The sequence below is a fragment of the Pseudophryne corroboree genome, chromosome 10, assembly GCF_028390025.1.
Source record: "Pseudophryne corroboree isolate aPseCor3 chromosome 10, aPseCor3.hap2, whole genome shotgun sequence".
Classification (NCBI taxonomy): Eukaryota; Metazoa; Chordata; class Amphibia; order Anura; family Myobatrachidae; genus Pseudophryne; species Pseudophryne corroboree.
Window position 1 is genome coordinate 357,341,308 of NC_086453.1, and position 23,266 is coordinate 357,364,573.

A 23,266-nucleotide genomic window follows, 5' to 3' on the forward strand; every position below is an offset into this window, starting at 1 on the left:
TGGCTTGATCGCAGCGGAAGGATCACTACACGTATGCAGGGGTAACTATTACAGCGGCCACGCTACGGTAATCAGTATTCTGTGTCTGAACTTAGCCGGGACGCCGGCAGCCAGCATTGACTAAGCGGAACATTGATACCAGTAAAAGCCTGTGGGTGCAGTGAGGTAATTCATTTATTTGGAAATTCTAGTGCAACAAAAATGCTACTTAGTTGCAAAATATATTAAAGCAACAGTTTCACAGTATATTGCTACCTTAGAATAACAACACTAGGGAGCATTAAGGGCCCTTAGCTAGGACCAATATAACTAGAGAGCATTAAGGACCATTAACTAGGACCAATATAACTAGGGAGCATTAAGGACCATTAACTCAGACCAATATAACTAGGGAGCATTAAGGACCATTAACTAGGACCAATATAACTAGGGAGCATTAAGGACCATTAACTCAGACCAATATAACTAGGGAGCATTAAGGACCATTAACTCAGACCAATATAACTAGGGAGCATTAAGGACCACTGATGAACTGTCTATATCCTGCAAGTCACCAGGGACACTTAATGAACAAGTCTCATGTGATTATATTTGTGAGCTTAATTCTCAGCTTGCTGTAATCATCTCCAGCATTATTCTGTCCACTGATTCCATGTACTGCAACTACAGATATGTCCTGAAACATCTTGCCTCAATATGCCATGTAGTGGGAGATCCCTGGTGCGAGTGATCTGACAGGTCCTGTGCAATTCTGTTTTCATTGCGCATCTGTTTTTGATGAAATGCATCTTATTTGCATCACGATGTGAATAAGATGCATACGCAGACTCTGCTGATTAGAATGATATGTGTGATATGTGTGATATGTGTGTGACAGGTAGTCATTTGGCCCTGTCAATAGGGGCAGCGCATGCGCAGCAGGGCATCGGGGTATTTTTATGAAAAATACACAGATGATGCTGAGGAGTGTCATTACAAGGACAGAACTCGCAAGCTGTGTCCCTGCATGTGATAATTGATACATCCCAGCAATGTAATCATTTATCACTATGCAAATTTGGGTGATTTTATTACATGACATCCGCATTCAAGAATGCAGACGGTGATAAAAAAAGGCCCCTTAGTCCTCCCTTCATACATCCTCAATCACCCCCAAAATCTGTCTCTCAATACCTCCTCTATAGCTCTCAGTCTCAGTCTGTTCCTGCCATATAACATGAGCCCCTTGCAGCACTCACTGACCTCATATCTCACCCACTGACCCCTCCCCCACAGTTCACTCACTGACTGCACAGCACACACTGACCTCACTGTACCAACAACAGCACTCACTGTCCACCTCAGAGACATCCTCACTGTCCCCTTACATCATTCACTTTCACCTTCACTGTCTATCATGTGTCACCCTTGTACTTTTCAAATTTCACCTCACAACCCTCCCCTTTCCTCTACTATCCACTTCACCGCACCCCTCCCTCCCCAGCCCCTTCTAACAACCACCCCACAGCACCCCGACCCGTCAATATCCACCTCACAGCACACCCACCAGAGCATTTACTGTCATTCCCAAGCACTGTCTACCTTTAATAACTACCTTACAGCCCCCATGCCCCTCCAATGCACACCACCTGGCAGTCACCCTCCTTCCATGTCTACGTCAAGGAAGCTCTCCCAATTTTTCTGTCCAGCTATCACAGAACTCCCCCTCACTATCCACCCCACACAGCACCCCCCTACAATGTCCATATCACATCACTCCCTAACCCTTCCAATGTCCACCTCACAGCATCTCCCTTCAATGCACTCCACCATTTAACAACCACCACACATCAATCCCCTACTCAAGACCCCTAACTGTCCACCCCACAGCACTCTCTCTCCCCACCCAGTCCACAGCAATCTCCCTGGCTCCTCCAATAACTACCCCTCGGCAGCACAAACTTACCTGCTCTACTTTTGCCTAGTATCCTGTGTCTGCACCTCTCAACTTGTCCAATGATGGCAAGCTCCCCAGCAGCGGCACACAGCAGCCTGATGCACATGCGTAGTGACACCTGACTGTTAGTGAGAGAGGAGCTCAGGGAGGTGGAGCTGCCCGGCCAGATACTCTTATTATGTTATAGTGCAGAGTGGCCAGGCAGGGAACATCCTCTCTACCTACCTCCTTCCTGTCTCCCACAGCTGGCCATGTGCAAGCAGAGTGCAGGTGGCCCAGGAGCTAAGATAGAATATAACACCATGCTCCCCCATCCCAGCACTTCACTGGCTGCATCCCACCTATAAAAGTAGATGCCAGTACTTTAATTGATCTGACTTAATAATACGGTCATTCATTTACCACAAGAGATTAATAACAAACACCCAACAGAATGGTTTCCCATACTGCAGCCAGACTCACGATGGGTATGTGCTATAAGACTCCTTTTGATTAATTCATGTCTATATTCTGCAAAGAGCAACTTCATGTCCCTCAGTAAAGGGATTTTATTTTTACCTATTGCTCTCCTTCAGGAGAGAAGAGAAGCAGAATCCATATGGATTTAGGTGATGAATGAAGTTGAAACCCAGGGATTTGGGCAAGTTGTTTATTTCAAATGAAAGAGTTACACAGTAATGTGTTTAGTAATATTAGATAAGTCTGTTGAACTACATATAACAGGAGACCATGGAGGTCATTCAGATCTGATCGTTGGGCTGTGTTTTTTGCTGTCCTGTGATCAGATTGTCGCCACCTACAGGGGGAGTGTATTTTTGCTGTGTAAGTGTGCGATGCTATGTGTATGCCGAGCTGCTATAATTCTGTGTGTGCAGCCTCTGCGCAGCCCAGGACTTACTCTTCCAGTGCGATTGAATCAGGCTGATCGGGGCCGGAGCTGACGTCAGACTCCCTCCCTGAAAATGATTGGTAATGCCTGCGTTTTCCAGAGCACTCCCAGTAAACAGTCAGTTACCATCCACGCTGACAAACGATCCCCGTTGTTGTTGTCTGACACGCAGGCACATTGCGGTGCATACACATGCGCAGTTAAGACCTGATCGCCGCAGTGCAATAACGCACAGCAGTGATCAGATCTGAATTACCCCAATGGCATGAGCTGTACAACAGATATTTCTTTCATCCCAGGATAAATGAGGCCCAGTGTAAAGCATTTGGAATAGGTTACTGTGTACTGACACTGGGGTTACAGTGATAGATGTTTTGGAAAATACGTTTTCTTACCTGTTTCCTTCTGTGCATTTAATATATTCCATTATGTGAGACCAATCAAACGCTCCGGTACGTGTGTTAATCCATTTGTTCACCTCCATAATACATTGCTCAGAGCACTTCAGCACAAGGATCTGTTTGAAATATCCACTGGCTGTATAGAGATGATGAATGAAGGATCCAGTACTGATGTCAATCAAAAGGTCTCCCTTAATGTGACCTGCAGGGAAAGATCTCAGTGATTACAGAGTGTAATATACTGTAATATGTAGCATCTACAGTACTCTACTATACATCATTCTGTAATGTCCAGTTACTGGTAGACGTGTGCGGGTTCAGATTTACTCTCTTTTTTTTCGCCAAATTTATTTAAAGTTCAGATTTATCCAAATCTATCTTATTATTTATTATTAGTTAGTGAGAACCCGCACATCCCTAGATATACAGTAGGTAATTCACGTCCTAACAACACACCTGTTGCTGCTTCACTGTAATGTATGAGGTATGTAAGTACTTCTCTGATCAGCATTTCCAGTAACTGGAGCCACTTTTCCTGCATATACACACAGACATTTACAGACCTCAGAAGTGTCATAATGTGACATAATGTAAACTCTAAGGAAACATGCACACTTACATATCAGTGATGCCTTGAAAGTGTGAGTTACGAGTACTAATGTCAATCAAAAGGTTTCCCTTAATGTGACCTGCAGGGAAAGATTACTGTGATTACAGAGCTTATTATAGTATGTAGCATCTACTCTATACATCATTCTGTAATGTCATGTTACAGGTAGAGGTGTGCATGTTCAGATTTACTCTGTTTTTTTGCCAAATTTATTTTAAGTTTAGATTTATCCAGATTAATCTTATTGGTTATCCAAAACAAGTGAGAATCCGCACATCCCTAGATACAGGTAAGTCACTTCCTCACAACACACCTGTTGCTACTTTACAGCAATGTATGAGGTATGTAAGTACTTCTCTGATCAGCATTTCCAGTAATTGAAACCACCTTTCCAGCATATACACACAGACATTTACAGACCTCAGTAGTGTCCATAATGTGCCATAATGTAAACTCTTAGGAAACATGCACACTTAGATATCACTGATGCCTGAGTGAGTTACCAGTTCCTCTGCTAGTGTCTATTACAATGCAATGCACCTAGCACATACTAGGAGATATACAACACTTGTATATCTGTGTGCAAATGAGTCTGTATGTGAAGCACAACAGAACTTGGCATGGAAACAAAGTGTTGCCGCTGCATTAAAGCACTTCAAAAAACAGATTTAGAAACTTACTTACTGGGCACAGGCTTGTCCGAGGGTACTGGCAGAGGCATGGACCAGCTGGTGAGGGGGATGAATGCTCCTGACCATAGGTGCATGGCCAAGACTCCAGGATTTGGCCACACCCCCTGTATCTTCTGGGCCCCCCATATGTTTTGCCAGCCCTTCCAATCTCAGCTCTATCCTACGTAGGAAGCTTTTTGAGCATTGTTTTTCATTCTGTTATGAGGACAATGCAGCTTAAGGGGGGATAAAACTGTGCACCCTGCACCCATTTCTTTACTTCTTTACCAAACCCAGCAAACTCTCCTCCTAGGCCTCCTTTCCCACACCCACTGTTTACCCCATCTGTGTCACCCTTGTCTATCTGCCCCTCAAATTTAGAATGTAAGCTCTCATGAGCAGGGCCCTCTACCCTCATGTGATTTTCCTTCTCTAACAAATTATCTTCTACTCCATACTCCCTAGCGATGGTACAGTCCCACATCCTTCTCTGGTAGCATCATGGTGGCCCTGTTTCTGCTTCTGCCCTGACTTTGAGGTCTGAGGGGGGACCCAGATGGTATAACCTGAAATTACATCCGACAAGGGAACCAGCTGGTGAGTTACAGTAGCTTGCACATGGGCTGGTGGCTACACATAGGTGAGGAGATCCTGCATCATGTATTGGGGTCTGGTGCTGTGCAGCCGGGTATCCTGTGACCCTGGAGTAATACCTGGGATTGTCATGGCTGCCAGGGATCCTCCCACCCAACTGTAAGACATGGGTGTATCATCACTGACAGGGAGCCTACTGTAAGATCCCTCTGTTTGCAATGCACTCTGTCCTGTATAAAGTGTGGTTGGGATTAATGATAATATTTTTATGTCAGAAAGGGGGGGGGGGCAAATTGCTGCCTTACCCTGGGTGACAAAAATCCTAGTTTTGTCCCTGGTTAACCCCACCTATTTTTTAGTTGATCTTGTCTGAGGCCATTTTAAGTGCTCAATTTGCCCTTCTAGTCCTTGTCATCTGACAGTGTGATTACACAGGGTTCTTCAATCCTCACTCAATACACTGTAACTACTACAGTATGTAAGTGGGCAGATATAATGATGTAATACATACAGATGGAGCCTCGCTCATCTACCCATCTCTGGTGTTTGGCGTATGGCATTACTGGCAGCAATTGTACTACCAGTGATAATCCACAGGAATTTGATTTTAAAAATCACTGTTGCGCATGTATGAGGTGTCAAATAAAATACTATAGTGAAACAATCACCATTGTGCATGTGAGAGGTCTCCATTGAAATACACTATAGCACTAGATATACTATACTGTACAGTAATGTATGTTACATAGACATGTCAGTGGACAGATATAATGATGTAATGCATATTCCTAACACTCAATGGCAATCAGTATGTACTGTACACAGTCATGTTCCGTCATCAAAGACAGACTCATAGGCATTGAATTTAGCAAATTAAAAAAGTAATTCTTCACTGCATAGAAATATATAATATTAGATCCATCATAAAGTATCATTATTACAATGTATTTATATAGTCTGAGCATTTTATACAGCGCTGTACAGAGAATATATTTGTCATGCACATCAGTCCCTGCTCCATTACAGATTACAGTCTAAATTCCCCAACACACACCAGCACACATGCAATCACTCACACTAGGGGTAAGTTGGTCAGTACAGTATACATACTGTCAGTATAGTATAGTAAGTTTGTTAGAAAAAAATGTTTCCAGATGTTCTCTAGAATCAATGCCGTGTACAGGATAGAATTTATGGGCGCTGGAATCCATCTTGTATTACTGTATCACAGACTGGCTGACTCTCACGTCTATTAATTTACTGGCTCAGGAATTCTATTTATAGTCACTAGGATACAGTTATTATTATTCATCAGTAACCAGGATATCAGTGTTATCACATGATGGGGTATCAGCCTCAGGAGCTGTCATGGGAATGCAGGTGACAGTGTGATCATCTCATAAAGCAAAAAAATTATCATTCTATTTTTTTTCAATTTATATTTAAATATTGTAAAATATTTAAGCAATTTAATTAAAATATTTCTATTGCAAACACATACTGTATACAGATATTGGGTCTGCCATTGTGAAACTAAAATTCAAAGCCATAGTGGTAATTCAGAGTTGATTGCAGCAACAAATTTGTTAGCAGTTGGGCAAAACCATGGCCCTCATTCAGAGTTGGTCGCTCGCTAGCTACTTTTAGCAGCCGCACAAACGCATAGTCGCCAGCCATGGGGGAGTGTATTTTCACTTTGCAAGAGTGCGAATGCCTGTGCAGCTGAGCGGTACAAAAATATTTTGTGCAAAACAAGACCAGCCCTATAGTTACTTATTCTGTGCAATGATTGCTTTGATGAAGGTCCCGGAAATTGATGTCAGATACCCGCCGTGCAAATGCCTGGACATGCCTGCATTTTTCCAAACACCCCCAGAAAACTTTCAGTTGGCACCCAGAAATGCCCTCGTCCTGTCAATCTCCTTGTGTTCGGCAGTGCGAATGGAATCTTTGCTAGAAGCAGTGCAAAACAATGATGCTCTTTGTGCCAATATAAAGTGCGTGCGCATTGTGGCTCATACGCATACGTAGTTTTTCCATTTTTTAAAATGATCGCTTTGCAGCGAACAACAGCAGTTAACGATCAATTCTGTTCCCAATTGGTTTGATCTCCTCGATTTCTTGCTCCCCCTCCTCATCTTCCTCTTTGGGGCAGGCAGGAGAGGTGAAAGACCAAGATATCAACAAATAGGAAGATAAGGAGGGGGAGCAAGAAATCAAGGAGATCAAACCAATTGGGTACTGCTGGGACCACCAAGATACCCAATCAGGACCAACAGGAGGAAATGACACAAAAAAGAACCTCAAAGTCATTCATCTTTCCAGCAGAATCCTTACCAATGAACATATTGACATACTAACAAAAGGATTATCCTTTTCACCAACACAACCCCTTAACCAAGTTCTATTGGGTTTGGAGAGCCAACTAAAACAGGCGCAATGCAGCTAAGGTGTTAAAGGCTCAGATAAATGTCACCACATTTAAAACAAGAAATATCATACACAAAGTTTGAGCCCCCGCTACACACTCAGCGCAACATACAGATATACGTCCCTTTATTTCTTTCCTTGGGTGTTGATATTCTTTCCTGTGGCTCTTCTTACAGATAACTTCTGGTCCGTTAGCTCCAAAATGTGAAAAAATAAAAACAAAAACAACCAATGTGTAGTTCTTTCTTATTTGCAAATAGTCTTTATATCAATTGTCTCTATAACAAAATTAAGTCCTGCGTACCAAGACTCACATAAAGTGATGTCAATACGTGTTCATAAAAGTATATTTTATCCTCTTTATCCAGTAAACTAGTGTTTAATCCACCACAAAGTGTAGCAAAAAAGAGTGAAATGTTTCAGTGAAGGATAATCCGATTGGGAGCGTACCCCGAAACTCACACAACAGATGCAAGCTGTAAACACATCTAGGTATCTTTGGGGTAAAACACACTGCGTACCCGAACTCACAATGCACGACAAAAGGTGACTCCTATAAGGTATCTTTCAAAGGTCGTAATTTGACGGTCCGTTCTCCAACCAGGTATCTTGTGTGCTCAATATTGACGTGAAAATATATAAAAAAACAAAATATGCAATAATGTGCAGAACGTTCTGATAGGTCAAATTGTGTTTCAACAGAAACGTTTTTTAGGCCAAATCATACCTAAACATCACAAACAGAGTATGTGCCCAAAAGGATGTCTTTAACCTCTTTCTTTTAAACACCTCCATGTAAAAGAATACACCAAAAAGTGTAGAAAGGAGAAAACGGATTTTATCCAAATAGAAAAAATGGCTGGATGGGATGCGTACCCCAAAACTCACAGAAAGAATGCAGGTTTTAAACACATCTAGGTATCTTTAAGGTGAATTGTACAGCGTACCCTGACTCACACTGTGAAGTGTACGGTGACTCTCATAAAGGTATCTTTCAAAAACCGTTTGCTCTCATCTGTGGATCTCCAACCATTCAGCTTATAGGCTCAGGAAAGAAATAAGAACCAAAAAATAAAGAAAAATGTGTAGTAGGTTCTAAATCGGCTGGTAAATTTAGACAATAATATTCAAGCTGAAGCATACCCCCACTCACACTAAAAGGGAATAGTATGCACACATCAAGGTATCTTTAGACATTTCTATATTAACAGGTGTATTCAGACAGGAATAAGTGCCCAGGAAGAAAGCTGATCACAGATGAATACGTACCACAACACTGACAGGAACAGTACAGGGATCAAACGCATCATGATATCTTTAGCATGTGCAATTCCCACATATATCTCGTACCCTGACTCACACTCTGCAATGTGATGCTGCTCCTATCAAGGTATCTTTACCAAGTGATCAGTGTAATGTCCTTTCTTCCAACTTATATCCACCAAAACAGCATAACTCCACCGGTTTTCTCCATAAAAATGGATTTATTTATACAGAGTAATAAAAACAGTCCACAGTAAAAAAACACCCATATGTAGAAAAAATATCCAAAAATAAATAAAATAACATACAAAGGTAAAAAGGTTTTCCAGATAAGAATTTATGATGGCTACTCACACTCCTGATGGCAATATCAACATGTTTCGGTCATGTGACCTTTATCAAGATAATGTGGAGTGTGCAGGAGCAAGGTATTTAAAGTAAGGGTAGCCAATAGAATTACAGCAGGAAATGACATCATCCAATTAATATAAAAACAACCAAATATAAGGAATCCAGATACAAGCTTATTAAAAATTAAATAAACTGGGTTAGAAGTGTCAATCCTGATGTAAATTGCACTCTCAATAGCATTTTATGTTTTAAACACAGCCTAATGCCCTAATCGCGCTGGCCGGAAATATCCAGCCACCGGGACTGATGGGAAATGTAGTTTATTTTTCAATCTCCAGTGTAGTCCAACACATACAATACCCGTAAGTAACATTGCGCATAACATATACATATAAAACAATCAAAATTCAGACTTATAATAGACTGGTATTTAAGGTATCCATATAACTGAACTCTCAAACGGTTTTACATCTAAAACATAGCCTAATACCGCAATCGCACCGGCCGGAAGTTTCCGGCCACCGAGGTTGATGGGAAATGTAGTTTATTTCCGCATCTCCAGTATAGTCCAACCAATATAGTGTCCGGAAGTGACATCATGCAGATGGATAGAAGTGGTAAACTCCGGGGCTGATGGAAAATGTAGTTCTTTTCTTGTTTGCTGTGTAGTTCCACAGACATAGTTCCCAGGAGATGACGTTGCGCACATAAACGGAAATGCCGGTCATTAGTCAGATTTGTGGGAAATGTAGTACAGACAGTGCAGGAGATGTAGTCCACATAATACAGGCCAGATGATCCATTCTAATCACACAACATTTATGATCCAGAACGGGAAGCATCATGGGATATGTAGTTTATATGCACCCTTTTCTAAAATAGAACAGATCATCAGTAATATACCAGATTCCTTTAGATTTAAAATGACATAGTTACCATTAATTACAAGGCATATAACATTTTAAATGATTAATTAGGATGCTATTAATATCATAGGATATGTAGTTTGTATGCAGTTTTGCAGGATGCATACAAACTACATATCCTATGATATTAATAGCATCCTAATTACACTTACTTCACTTAGTTCACTTTACACAGTAATATGAATTTAATAACTAATAATTCTTTATTTTATGTCATGCAATTTTGTCACCTTTTTCATTAGTCCCATACCCCCACCACTATAGCAATGGCTATAACTACCTTGCTCCCTTAACACTTTCTCACTTTCAATATTCTATTAACACTGTTTTTCACGTCTCATCGGCATGTCAGGCAACCTATCTGACCTCCTGTGGCACTTCCATTACGCCTTACAATTTCATTGAATAGCTCCCTATAAGAATTATGCAATCCACAATAGGGAATATGTTACATACTATTTAATTTACTAGCTTTTCCCTTAATATGTAGGGTGCCATCACACATATACCCACCTATGCCCCTGCACTCTTAGTTGACCTTTTAGGCATCAGCCGTGCATACTGGCCACATACTCAAAAAATGGGCCCATTTTTTGAGTATGTGGCCAGTATGTACGGCTGATGCCTAAAAGGTCAACTAAGAGTGCAGGGGCATAGGTGGGTATATGTGTGATGGCACCCTACATATTAAGGGAAAAGCTAGAACGCTCACTCATTCCAATCACTTCCTCTAAATATTTAACATTCCCCTTTTTTATAATATACCTACAGACCTGTCGTCACGGTCCCATGTAAAAAGACTTAATATATTAAGGTTTAGACACAAATGATTCACCTATTACACACCAGGGTACGGTGTCTTTCAGGATTTGATTTCGGACTTGTGACTTTTTGAAAAAACGGTAACTCGGAGGTCACATTAGGACAATACTAAATATACCTCTACCAACATAGTATATCTCCCCAGTGGACACTCTATACCAGGCATTCCCAACCACGGTCCTCAAGGCACACCAACAGTGCAGGTTTTAGTGATATCCAGGCTGCAGCACAGATGATTAAATCAAAATAACTGAGCTACTAATTAAGTCACCTGTGCTGAAGCCTGGATATCACTAATACCTGCACTGTTAGTCTGCCTTGAGGACCGTGGTTGGGAATGCCTGCTCTATACACTAAAAATCTCTTTTCAATATGTAGTATCCCTTTGCGCATATCTCTATATTGCCGTACTCAGCACTACTAGTTAGTAAACCCTATGTCTGCTTAGTAACATGTGAACATGGATACATTATAATTTGCAATTTATAATACCGCGGCACTGTACGCAACTCCATAATAGAGAATTCATCTGTATCCCATATACTGTGACTAACATATCTGGTTGCTAAGCAACCACCTTCACAACACAACTATCTCTAACTTGCTGTTGCCTAGCAACTTAGTGTGTTGACGTGATCAATATGATGCATCCACTGGAACTGGAAATGACGTGGGTGATGCGCTTTCCAGCGAGAGGTTACTCTGAAACTAAAGGCACCAAGTATCTCGGAAATATAGCGCACACCATGCAACAAATACCCTTGATTGTAGCGCAACCAGCCCAGATTATTATTCCCTAATAATCCTTTTGTTGCTTAGCAATTTAATTTGATGGCGCGATTAGCATCACACATCCATCAGAAGAGGAAGTGACGCTGTTTCCGGTCTAATGTGTTTCCAGGACAAAGGGTTCCAGGCATTTCTGCAAACATTCCCCTCCCCTATTTTCCTTAAACACAGCAGTCTCTCCAAAGGTCCACACACAGTGAACAAGCCATCCTTTGGTGAAACGGCCATCTGTGGACAGTGGGTCTGAACGGTGCACAGTTCAATCCACACCTACCTATCTCCTGGTATTGTATATGCCCATTTGAGCTCCTTAGTTATATTCATTTCTGCTGAGGTATTTAATACTTATATTAGCAATACATGGTCACAAATTTTGAGACAGAAATTGCTCTGACCATTACCTGATACACTGCTCAGATTACTCAGCATTAGATCATTTTGATACAAGTGTAAATATTATTGTTTCAGAATATTGATGCCGGAATCCTGACATGGAATACAATCCTGACACCATGTGAAGGTCTGTCATGGCTGTGGACAGGTGATCCATGGGGGATGAGGTTTAGGATGTGGCAGAGGGTTAGGGTTAGTCTGCGAGGAAGAGTTAGTGTTAGGCTGCGGGGGAGGGTTAGGGCCAGGCTGCTGAAAAGAAGGGTTAGGGAGGTTAAGGATTAGGAATAGAACACTTACCTACAAGGTGTTGGGATCCTAAGTGTTGAGATGCTGCTGTTTGTACTATGGCTGCCGACATCCCAAGCACCAGGATTCTGATACATTCCCAATAACTCTATATATCCATCCAAGCTCAGCTCAGAATCTCGGATAACCCAATAAAATAGTACAGTATCACTTACAGAGGGAACAGAGGTAAGGGGCTGGTGGTCAGGCTGCACAGGAAAGATATATGTAAAGAATTTACATGGCCGAGTCATATTATAATGACCACAGCTAATAGCCATGGAAGCTGCTTTGGAGCCACATACAGTATGCAGCAGGGTTCACCGAACTGTAATTTTAGACATGTCTGGATCCCCTCAGGTTCATTTTGATGGTGAGATGCTCCACTGTAGTGTGTTGCTCGGCCCTCACGCACCTTCATAGCGGACGTTCAGCTCCGACATCAATGGCATGTGGTGCGATACAGTTTCCATGTTGGTTATATGCAATGGTGCCATTTGTCCAGTCACAGTACACCTCCACCAAAGCAGCATGTGAACATTTCACAAACTGTGCTGTTTCAGAAATACTGCTCCGCCTTGTTCCAAAAGCTGATAATCATCCCTTTTTGCAAGTCAGATAAATCACCCCTTTTACACAGGACAGCAATGAGTGATAAGATATGCAATAGGTCGTCTGCACAACCTATTGCACATCTCATATACCCACCAAGCCAGCGCACAACACAAGACAAACTTCATGGGCTATGTACAGATGGGTCCACGGTTATCTTGGCTAGTTTGCTGTGCCTAGGCACAACATGGTTTATTAGCATAAACCCTTCAACTACTGTTCTCAGCTGCAATACAATACAGAGAACAATACAGCAGGAGTTTAAGGGGGTCATTCCGACCCAATTGCTGCAGTTTCTCGCAGCGCAGCGATTGGGTCGGAACTGCGCATGCGCCGGCACTGCAGTGCGCCAGCGCATGGCAGCCGTTGTTGCCTAGCAATCACCTCTGAGGCAGAGGTGGTCGTTGGGCAGGAGGGGGCTGGATGGCGGTGTTAAGCTGACATTTAGGGGGCACGGTCCGGCCAATGCAGGCATGGCTAGACCATTGGGGGGGCGGTCCGTGGCGGCTGCGTGACATCAGACGCAGCCGCTGCGGGCTGGGGAGCAACGAGTGTCTCCCGACCAGCATGCTGTGCGATGCCTTTGCACTTCTGCAGGGGAGGGTGCGCACTGACATGCGGGGCGGACTAGCCCTGTGCTGGGCATCCCCCCGCATGTCAGTGTGAATGATCGTAGCTGTGCTAAATTTAGCACAGGTACGATCAACTCAGAATGACCCCCTAAATCATTACAGCAGGGGGATTAAGTCCGAATGCCCAGTCTCAGTTAATCTGATTAAATGTCAAGATAAACATGGACCCATCTGTACTATCGACATCAAATTTAGGAGGTAATAATAATGTGACAAAATAATGTGACTTTACCGTGTGTGTATATTATGCACACACATTATATAGAAATAGAAACATGCTGTGTATTTAAAATCCAAAGGATGCCTGAGAACAATGCTCAGATTTTTGAAAGTCAGTGTAGGGACTGACCAAATGGGAATGGCTGTGAAGTAGCTGGTCAGCTTAACAAACTATTGCAATATATTGAACTAACATTTTACGCCCTTAGGAGTCAAGTATAGTGGGTGGCTGCAAATAATTCTGTTTATATTCATTAGGACCCAGTTATACATAATATATATAAATATATATAAATATATATATATATATATATATATATAAATATATAAATATATATATATATAATAAATATATATATATATATATATACACACACACACACACACACACACACACACACATATACACACACACATCAGTAACCAGGATATCAGTGTTATCATATGATTGTTTATCAGCCTCAGGAGATGTCATGGGAATGCAGGTGACAGTGTGATCATCTACTGAAACAATAAATCATATCATTTTTAATTCTAATTTATATTTGAATATTGTAAAATATTTAAGCAATTTTAATTTAAATATTTCTAGTGCAAACACATACTGTATACAGATGTTGGGCCAGCCATTGTGGAATGAAGTTTCAAAGCCATAGTAATTTGTTTAAAAAATAATTGAAGTTTGAACAGATTTATGACAACCAGGATATAATTGTGAAAGATTGGAAACATGCGAGGAATACACAAAGAAGAAAAAGGGTAAAAAGGTGAAAATAATTAGGGGGTGTGGCCTAGCAGGAGAAGGAGCTGGATGCATGGTGGCCAAACTTCCATTCATACACCCACTCTAGTGCCTTTAAACCCTCTGTACCCTGCTTTCTAGTGTCCCCTTGAGAATCTCTGCTGCCTGGGATCCCAGAGGGACTGATTGTGGAACCGGGAGGCCACCTATTGTGCCTTAGCGGGTTGCAGCCTACCTTTGTTCCTAAAGCCGCGGCCTCAAGTACACCGGTATCCCCAGCATGGGAGGCCCATTGCCTGCTGAGAAGCCGGTCTTTTAAGAAACATGTCACCTGACCATGTGGCCACACTGCTTCACCCTTTTTCCATGCCGGGGGTCCATTCTCTGACTAAATAAATGTGGTTCAGCCCAGAAGTCACTGCCTCACACCTGCCTATGAGGGACAAGCTGTTCAGCTCACCCTATGATGGCCGGTTCCCTGACACCAGCTCACCATTTTTTGATGAACTCCCTTGGGTAACAGAGAATCCCCAACTGACTGGTGATGGCGGTGAACACAAAATGAAGTTTTTTAAAGGTACTCGCAAGAAACAGGGGTGTGCAGATAAACCAGTGATATGAAATAATGTGTGACAAACAGATGGTCACAGGAGCAGAGATACCTGAAATACAGATGCTGATAACGTAAATGAATCACTGATAGAGCAGGTAACTGGAATGAATTATAATTAAACTAAAGTCCAGAATTACAGCAGAATGCAAGCAAGCTTGTAAGTGCAGGGATGTCACATACTGATAAACAGGAGTCCTGATGTGAATGAATAGCAAACAAATGTCCAGAAATAATAAAAGTGTGATGACCTGAACTGGTGAAGAAGTTATTTAAGAGTAGCAGACCTGTGGCTGATACTGGAGTCCAAAAGAATCACAAAATACAGGAATGAGACTGGAAACATTAAAATGGTATCCACAGAACTAACACAGGCATCCAGATTTCAGGCAGACAACATTAATGACCCAGAACTTAATGCTGGGCACAGGAGGATTAAATAGGCCAGGAACCAGGTGTTTTCCATGCTGGTAATTAAATCAGAATACCTGATACCTGACCACAATTCCAAGACAGAACTGCAGTGTCTTAGGCAGAATCCAGAACTGCGGCACACAAGTAAGCTCGCTGATAACCCCTAGTGGTAGGGAACATACTGCTCAGGAACAAAGCAAAATAACAGACAGTACACATAACATACTCTTTTCAGTGCTCCTTCTACCACTACCACCACATTTTGCCCTGATTAGACCAGTGGTGAAGGTGTGGAGACTGGTCACAATCATCATACCTTTCATCAGCTAAAAATGGGTTGGGTTGAGCTATGGTCAGTGGGCCCCCAGAGAGAGGAGTCCTGCTGGGGGAACTCACCTCCTGTGCCCCTCATTAATCCAGCCCTGTCCTACCTCCTAAAGCATACCCTCACAAGAATACGCTTATTTTGCATGGTTGCAAAAAAAGTGCAACAATGCAGAAAAAAAGGTGTTTACTCTTCTGCATCACAGAGGAGCATTTTTTTGCATAGCAGCAATTCACAGATCTATGGACAGGCAGTCTGTCACATGTGCATGGCAATCGCTAGTTAGCGAACAATAGCACAAAAGTGTTTTTCCCCCTTAAGTAAAAAAAACAAAAACCTAAGGAAATGTGATTGAAAAATTAGGAGCAATTAAAGCGTTTGACAACCTGATTGCTCAATGACATACAGCAATTAAGGCACCAAACATATCCACATAACATGTTTGATGTTCTGTTTGCACAATACACACAATACTACAGTATTTAAAAATACTATATACCGTATTTTTCGGACCATAAGACGCGCTTGACCATAAGACGCACCTAGTTTTTAGAGTAAGAAAACTGGAAAAAAAAGAGCCAGCATACACAGACAGACAGACAGACACACACACACACACACACACACACACACACACACATCAGAGCCAGCATACACATACACAGACACACCCACACACACACACACACACACACACACACACACATCAGAGCCAGCATACACATACACAGACACACCCACACACACACACACACACACACACACACACACACATCAGAGCCAGCATACACATACACAGACACACACACACACACACACACACACACATCAGAGCCAGCATACACATACACATACACAGACACACACACACACACACACACACATTGTAGACAGTACCAGTGGTTCCCGCGTCCAGGCTCTCAGCTAACGCTTGCCCCGGGTGCACTCCTGAGGACCAAGGAGGTGTGGGGTAGATGCCGGGCTCTGCTGCTGGGCTCTGAGATGCGCCGCGCTCTGCTGATGACGGCGCAGCAGCAGCAGCATCCAGGACCCGCCGCTACCCGCGAACTCCATCTGCATCTGCTCTTATTCGCTCCATAAGACGCACATACTTTTTCCCCCACATTTTTGGGGAGAAAAAGTGCGTCTTATGGTCCGAAAAATACGGTATATAAAAATACATAGTATTGTAAAATAGTTATGTTGATAACCCAAAAGAAAAGAAAAGTATGTAAAGACACAAAAATGAAATGATTAAAAATAGAAAAATAGACACAAATAGAAAAAACAGAGGATAGATGACATTGAAAATAAACAAATAAAATTATATATGATTATGCATAAAAAATACATCACACAATGGGGGTAATTCCAAGTTGATCGCAGCAGGAATTTTGTTAGCAGTTGGGCAAAACCATGTGCACTGCAGGGGAGGCAGATATAACATGTGTAGAGAGAGTAAGATTTGGGTGGGTTATTTTGTTTCTGTGCAGGGTAAATACTGGCTGCTTTATTTTTACGCTGCAATTTAGATTGCAGATTGAACACACCACACCCAAATCTAACTCTCTCTGCACATGTCATATCTGTCCCCCCTGCAGTGCACATGGTTTTGCCCAACTGCTAACAAAATTCCTGCTGCGATCAACTTGGAATTACCCCCAATAAGTATATTTATAAGTTTACTTTTTTAATAATAAAACTGTAAAATAAATAAAAAAAAGTAACAAATTATTAACATTGCTCAGCAGGGCCAGGATGTGGGCTTGCATGCCCAGCAATTCCAGTCAGACAGCATGGTTTAAATCTCCAACTACAGTGTCTGTAATAAGTAGGGGAAAAAGGCATAGACGCCATGTTCCTGGAGACCTGCACATGCAGAGAACACTGTGGCACAAAGCCAGAGTCTACCGCACCACCTGAGAGGAGGGGGCCCACACGTAACCTGAACATGGTCCCCTTTCCTCTCTGAAACCACACCCGGTAACACCTAATACATTTTCATTACACTTCTACGTGCATGTGTCAAAGCTATTTTATCTTTGTACAAACACAATCAGGATGTATGCACAGTGCGATTTAGACACATGCGCAGTATAAAGAAAAGGCTCGACTGCACCAGACACAGCATGTGACTCAGAATCATTACTCTCTATGAGCTGTGATAAATATAACTGCCTCATAGTCAGAAAGGTCACTCACTGCTGTTCTTTTCTGGTCTGCACAGTGGTCAGTAATAAACCATTCATCAATGAGAACTTTTCCTACAAATTTCTCATCATATCTGAACTCATGAACCTTGTCCTGTCTAATTATCACATAAGTTGTATTTAAAATCCCAAACAATATCAGGTATTCTTCAGGTTTTAGTATTTTCACAAATTTCCAGAAATTCATTGTACAGGTTTAGTATCCCTTATCCAACATGCTTGGGTCCAGACGTATTTTGGATATCAGATTTTTCTGTATTTTGGAATAATTGCATACCATAATGAGATATCATGGTGATGGGACCTAAATCTAAGCACAGACTGTATTTATGTCACATATACACCTTATACACGCAGCCTGAAGGTCATTTTATACAATATTTTTAATAACTTTGTGTATTAAACAAAGTTTGTGTACATTGAATCATCAAAAAACAAAGGTTTCTCACTCTCATTCAAAAACGTCCGTATTTCGGAATATTCCATATTTCTGAATATTTGGGTATGGGATACTCAACCTGTATAATTATATTGGTCTTTACTCATGAAATCCAACATCAATCCACTGATGACACAGTCTGCTGGTGGGAGCACCTCCAGGTCTGTGAGATTCTCATTGTCAGTATTACATTTTATGATCTTTATTTCCGACTTCAATGTCATGTGTTTGTCCTGACACTGGTCACTGAAATATACAAACACAATAAGGTGCATTTGGATTTAAGACTAGCAATGCCACCACATAAGAAATAAGATATAGGTTTACAGTATATGGAGATTCAATGTGTGGGAAGGTATAACCTAGGGAGGCATTGTTTGTTTTCTGGAAGGGTTCCTCGAAAGTGGTAGAGATTGGACATTATTCTATACTTTCAATCAGAAACCGCTTTAATCTTTCAGGAGCATTTTATATGGCAGTGGTGGGAAACAGATGGTCATTGGATACCTCTATACGGAACACTCAGTGCCCTTCAGCTTTATTCCTTTGCTCAGAATTATTCTCTTATTAAAATCCAGCTAGAATCAATTACAAAGCAGAGAATAAGATTGAACAAGATCCGAGCATCAGATTTCTTTATTGCTTATCCTCATACAATATAAGTAGTGTATGTGGATCTCAGAGCATTTGTGCCACTTTGGGGTTAGTGGAAGCATTTAGTAACATGTACAATTATGATTGGCATATGGGCTGGTGTGAGAGTTCTAGGCACCCTAGGTAAAAATTTACATTACTGCCCTAATTACCCAATACAATCCTTCAATCCATTTACATAAAAACACACTTGGTCTATGACAATGAGGGCAGAGTCATTTTTCCTATGCATATCCATTTATTAACTCACCCTCACACCGCCCATTAACACATTTGTCCACACTGTCAGTACCCTCTATCCTCCCGCTGCCCAGCACCTACTAATCCAATCTCCCTGAGAACTCATTAAGACCCCTCACAGCACAAATTACCTCCTACCCCACCTTCCCAGCACATATTAATAATTTCACTCCAAGCATTTATTAACCTACCTCACAACAAAAATTACAACGCACTCCTCCCAGCACCTATTTATCCATTCATACTCAACACCCATTAACCCTGTCACCTAGCACTTATTAATACATTCACCCCCAGCACTCATTAACGTCCCTTCTCACAGCACCCATTAACCTCAGTCACATACCAAGGAACAATTAAAGCTTCCCTTACTTGCCTGGTGCTTGCTGCACATTTAGCTACTCATTCTTGTACAGCGTGTGGGGCAGAGTTTGCATAATTGACTGTGCCAGAGGGAAGGGGAGGAAAGGGAAGGGGGCAACCTCAACAGGCTGAATCTTCAGGTATCATTGTCCTTAGGCAGCTGCCTACACCTGCCTTATGAAAGTGTAGCCCCTATATGTGGGGGAATTTGTGTTCAATGGTGATTTGAGAGCATGTGGAAGGATTTTAGGGACAGAGCAGTGTCTGAGTTGCATATGGAAGATAAAGAAGATAGAGGATCCAATCAGGTTTCCAATGGTTGAGATCCAAGCAGCTAAAATACAGATGCCGGATTCCCAGCACTGCTCAGAATGCCAGTGCCAACATTCCGAATGGCATCACGGTGCTGGAACTCTGACAGCTGTGATCCTGAATGAGTGACTGCCTGGCCACCAGAGAGTTAAGGCTGCGGGGAGGGAAGGTTGTTGTTTGGCTGCTGGGGAGAGTGTTAGGTATAGGCTGTGTTAACAGAAGGTTATGGATAGGGGTCATTGGGAAGCTGCAGTTGGTATTCTGACTCCCAACATCCTGACTGCCGGCATTTCAAACCCAACCCTAATATATTTGCATTGTGAAATGTAAGTGGCTGATGTGGGAGTGTGGAAGTCATCTGGGAAATGTTTTTATTTCCTGAGATTAAGTGCAGAAGCTTTCCCAGAGCCGCACATGCACATGAGTCTCTTCCTTACACCCTATCTGGGGCTTTTGTATTTATAATTTTACTTCCTAAATGGAATTCTCTGCTCATTTATCTAGATTTCTGTGACATCTACTTATTTTATAATGCTAATTATCGTTATCCTCATGGTATTATCTTTTATTATGTAGTTTGCTACTTTGAAATAATGCAATAACATCTTTATCTGATAATGTATTACATAATGTAGCCTGTTGCTGAACTTGCTGTTCCACACGTGTTATTACATTTGCTGTGATTTATTATTACCATCTGCAATAACTTATTCAGTATATTTTCTTATGTTTGTCCCATTTATTACTTATTGAATGGTATTATTTACACAAAGAACAGGTGAATATGTTGTGAGGGAATACATACGTGTTACTGATGACCGGGATGCCGGCTGTCAAGATACCAACACCGACATCCTGGCCGACATAATACTGGCAGTGGAGTGAGCGCTAGATGGCCCCTTTTGGGATCACCTGCTCCCGCCATGCTGTGGGCACGAAGGCTCGCTGCACTCATCTCAGGTTTTATTATTTAGGGATCGGCGGCAGCATTTCACCACCTATTGGGATTCCGGTGTCAGCATTGTGATCACTGGGTTCCTGACAGGTGGTCTTGTGATTGCCTCCCGTTGTGAGGTGACCATAACAGCATCAGGAGGCATTTCCCACATATTGGGGGATTGCTGATTCTGCCTAATGTCTACTCAGGAAATGTATAGAACCTATTTATTTCATTCTCTGTTATAGATCTGATTCAGGAAGAATATAATTTTTGGATACAGTCAAAGTGAATTGCGAAATGACAAAACTATAATATAATATATTATAAAATAACAAGTTTGATTTACCTTACCTGCTGAAATTACATAAATACAGTATCTGCATTATTTTAAAAAAAATATAGAAACATAGAATGTGATGGAAAATAATACGTACTTGACCAATCTCATCTGCCCATGTACACACACACACACACACACACACACACACACACACACACACACTAGGGTTCATTTTGGTTGGGAGCCAATTAACCAACCAGTATATTTTTTGGGGTGTGGGAGAAAACCGGAGCACCCAGAGGAAACTCACGCAAGTATGGGAGAACATACAAACTCCACAAAGGGCCATGCTGACAATCAAACCCACAACCCACTGCCTAAATTAATTGGGTAACAATATCTCATTTGACAGCTGAGGTATGTTATGAACCACACGATTAGTAGTGTCTTCCTATCAGACAATTTGCCTTTTATGACTCTACGGAGGATGGAAAAAAATATGTGCCATGTGGTATATGCATTTCCATAGTGCTTAATGGTCTGTATTCTGAGGATACTATGAATGTGGCACTATTTATATCTTCTGGGTTGTCATGCTGAGCTCCATCAAGAAGGATATTACATATATTTGACAAATGAATTCCTGAAAGGTCACTGTGTATGTGGATTGTTTTAACTCCATCTAGACTGACCTTAGGGATCTCCTCTATTCAGGGCTGGATTAAGGGTCACATGGGGCTGGAGCTGAAAATATTCAAGGGCCTATTGAGAAAACAGGGGAGGTTTGTTCAGTGCTGTGTGGGTGTGGCCAGAGCCATATGGGCATATACACCCTCTACACTATCAGCTCCAATGTCACCCTAAATATGTAAAAACATAAAAAAATGCATAATATTATGAGAAATATAGAAATGCAAGCCTAATAGTTATATATAATGATGTGGGAAAGAAATCAACTACAGAGATACAGTGTAGATTGAAGAAAAGCAACAATACGATTTGGAGAACACATTTATAACATCACAAAAGGACTCTCTACCCACAGTGTATCAAAGCATTTCTTGGATGTACATAATAAGAACCCGCAAGGGCTAAAATGTGCTGTGATTCAAAAAATAACTGGAGAGGAGGAGAAATTTCTAATGCCTTAAAGAAAAATGAAACCAAATGGATTTTTACTCTGCAAACATTAACACCTAGGGGTCTCAATATAGACATAGAACTAAACACTTTTTTGTAAATATACATATACACTTTCACATGTGGCACCTGATAAGTAAGAAAAAGGAAGAAAAACAGAAAAAAAGAAAAAAGAAGAAAAAATTCTTTATTTTAAGGGACATTTGGTTCCCGCAATAAATTTGTCACTGCCGGCCGGAAGTTCCGGTATTTTAAACATATAAATAACTTTATTTTTATGTAATAAACTATTCATCCTCGACAAAGTGTGTTAAGTCACATGAAACGCGTTGGATATATGTACAAAGTGGTCAGCAACGCCACTAATACTGGTCTCAGCAACAGCCATTGCACCAGCTGTCCACGCCGCTCCACAGGCCAGCTCGGCAAATCTCCGGTGACGTCATCTGCCACCGCCCGCTACAACCTGCTGGATGCAGCGGGTAAGAAGACGGACAGAGACGGCCAGCCGCGGCTAGCTTCACAACACCATCTGGAAGTGCCGCGGTTAGATAGGGAAAGGTAGGACCTAACATCTTGGCTCAATATCAGTAAATGTGGACTGTGCATCACTAACTCTGCCCAAAAGGGCTGTAAACATTTTTAACTAACGAAAAATTACTTTTGCAGGTGCCACTATCACACTATACACCCTTTACATTGACAAGCGCTTTTCATTGAAAAACAAATTTATCTATCCTTTAGAAAAGCTGCAATCTCATATAAAGCGCAATA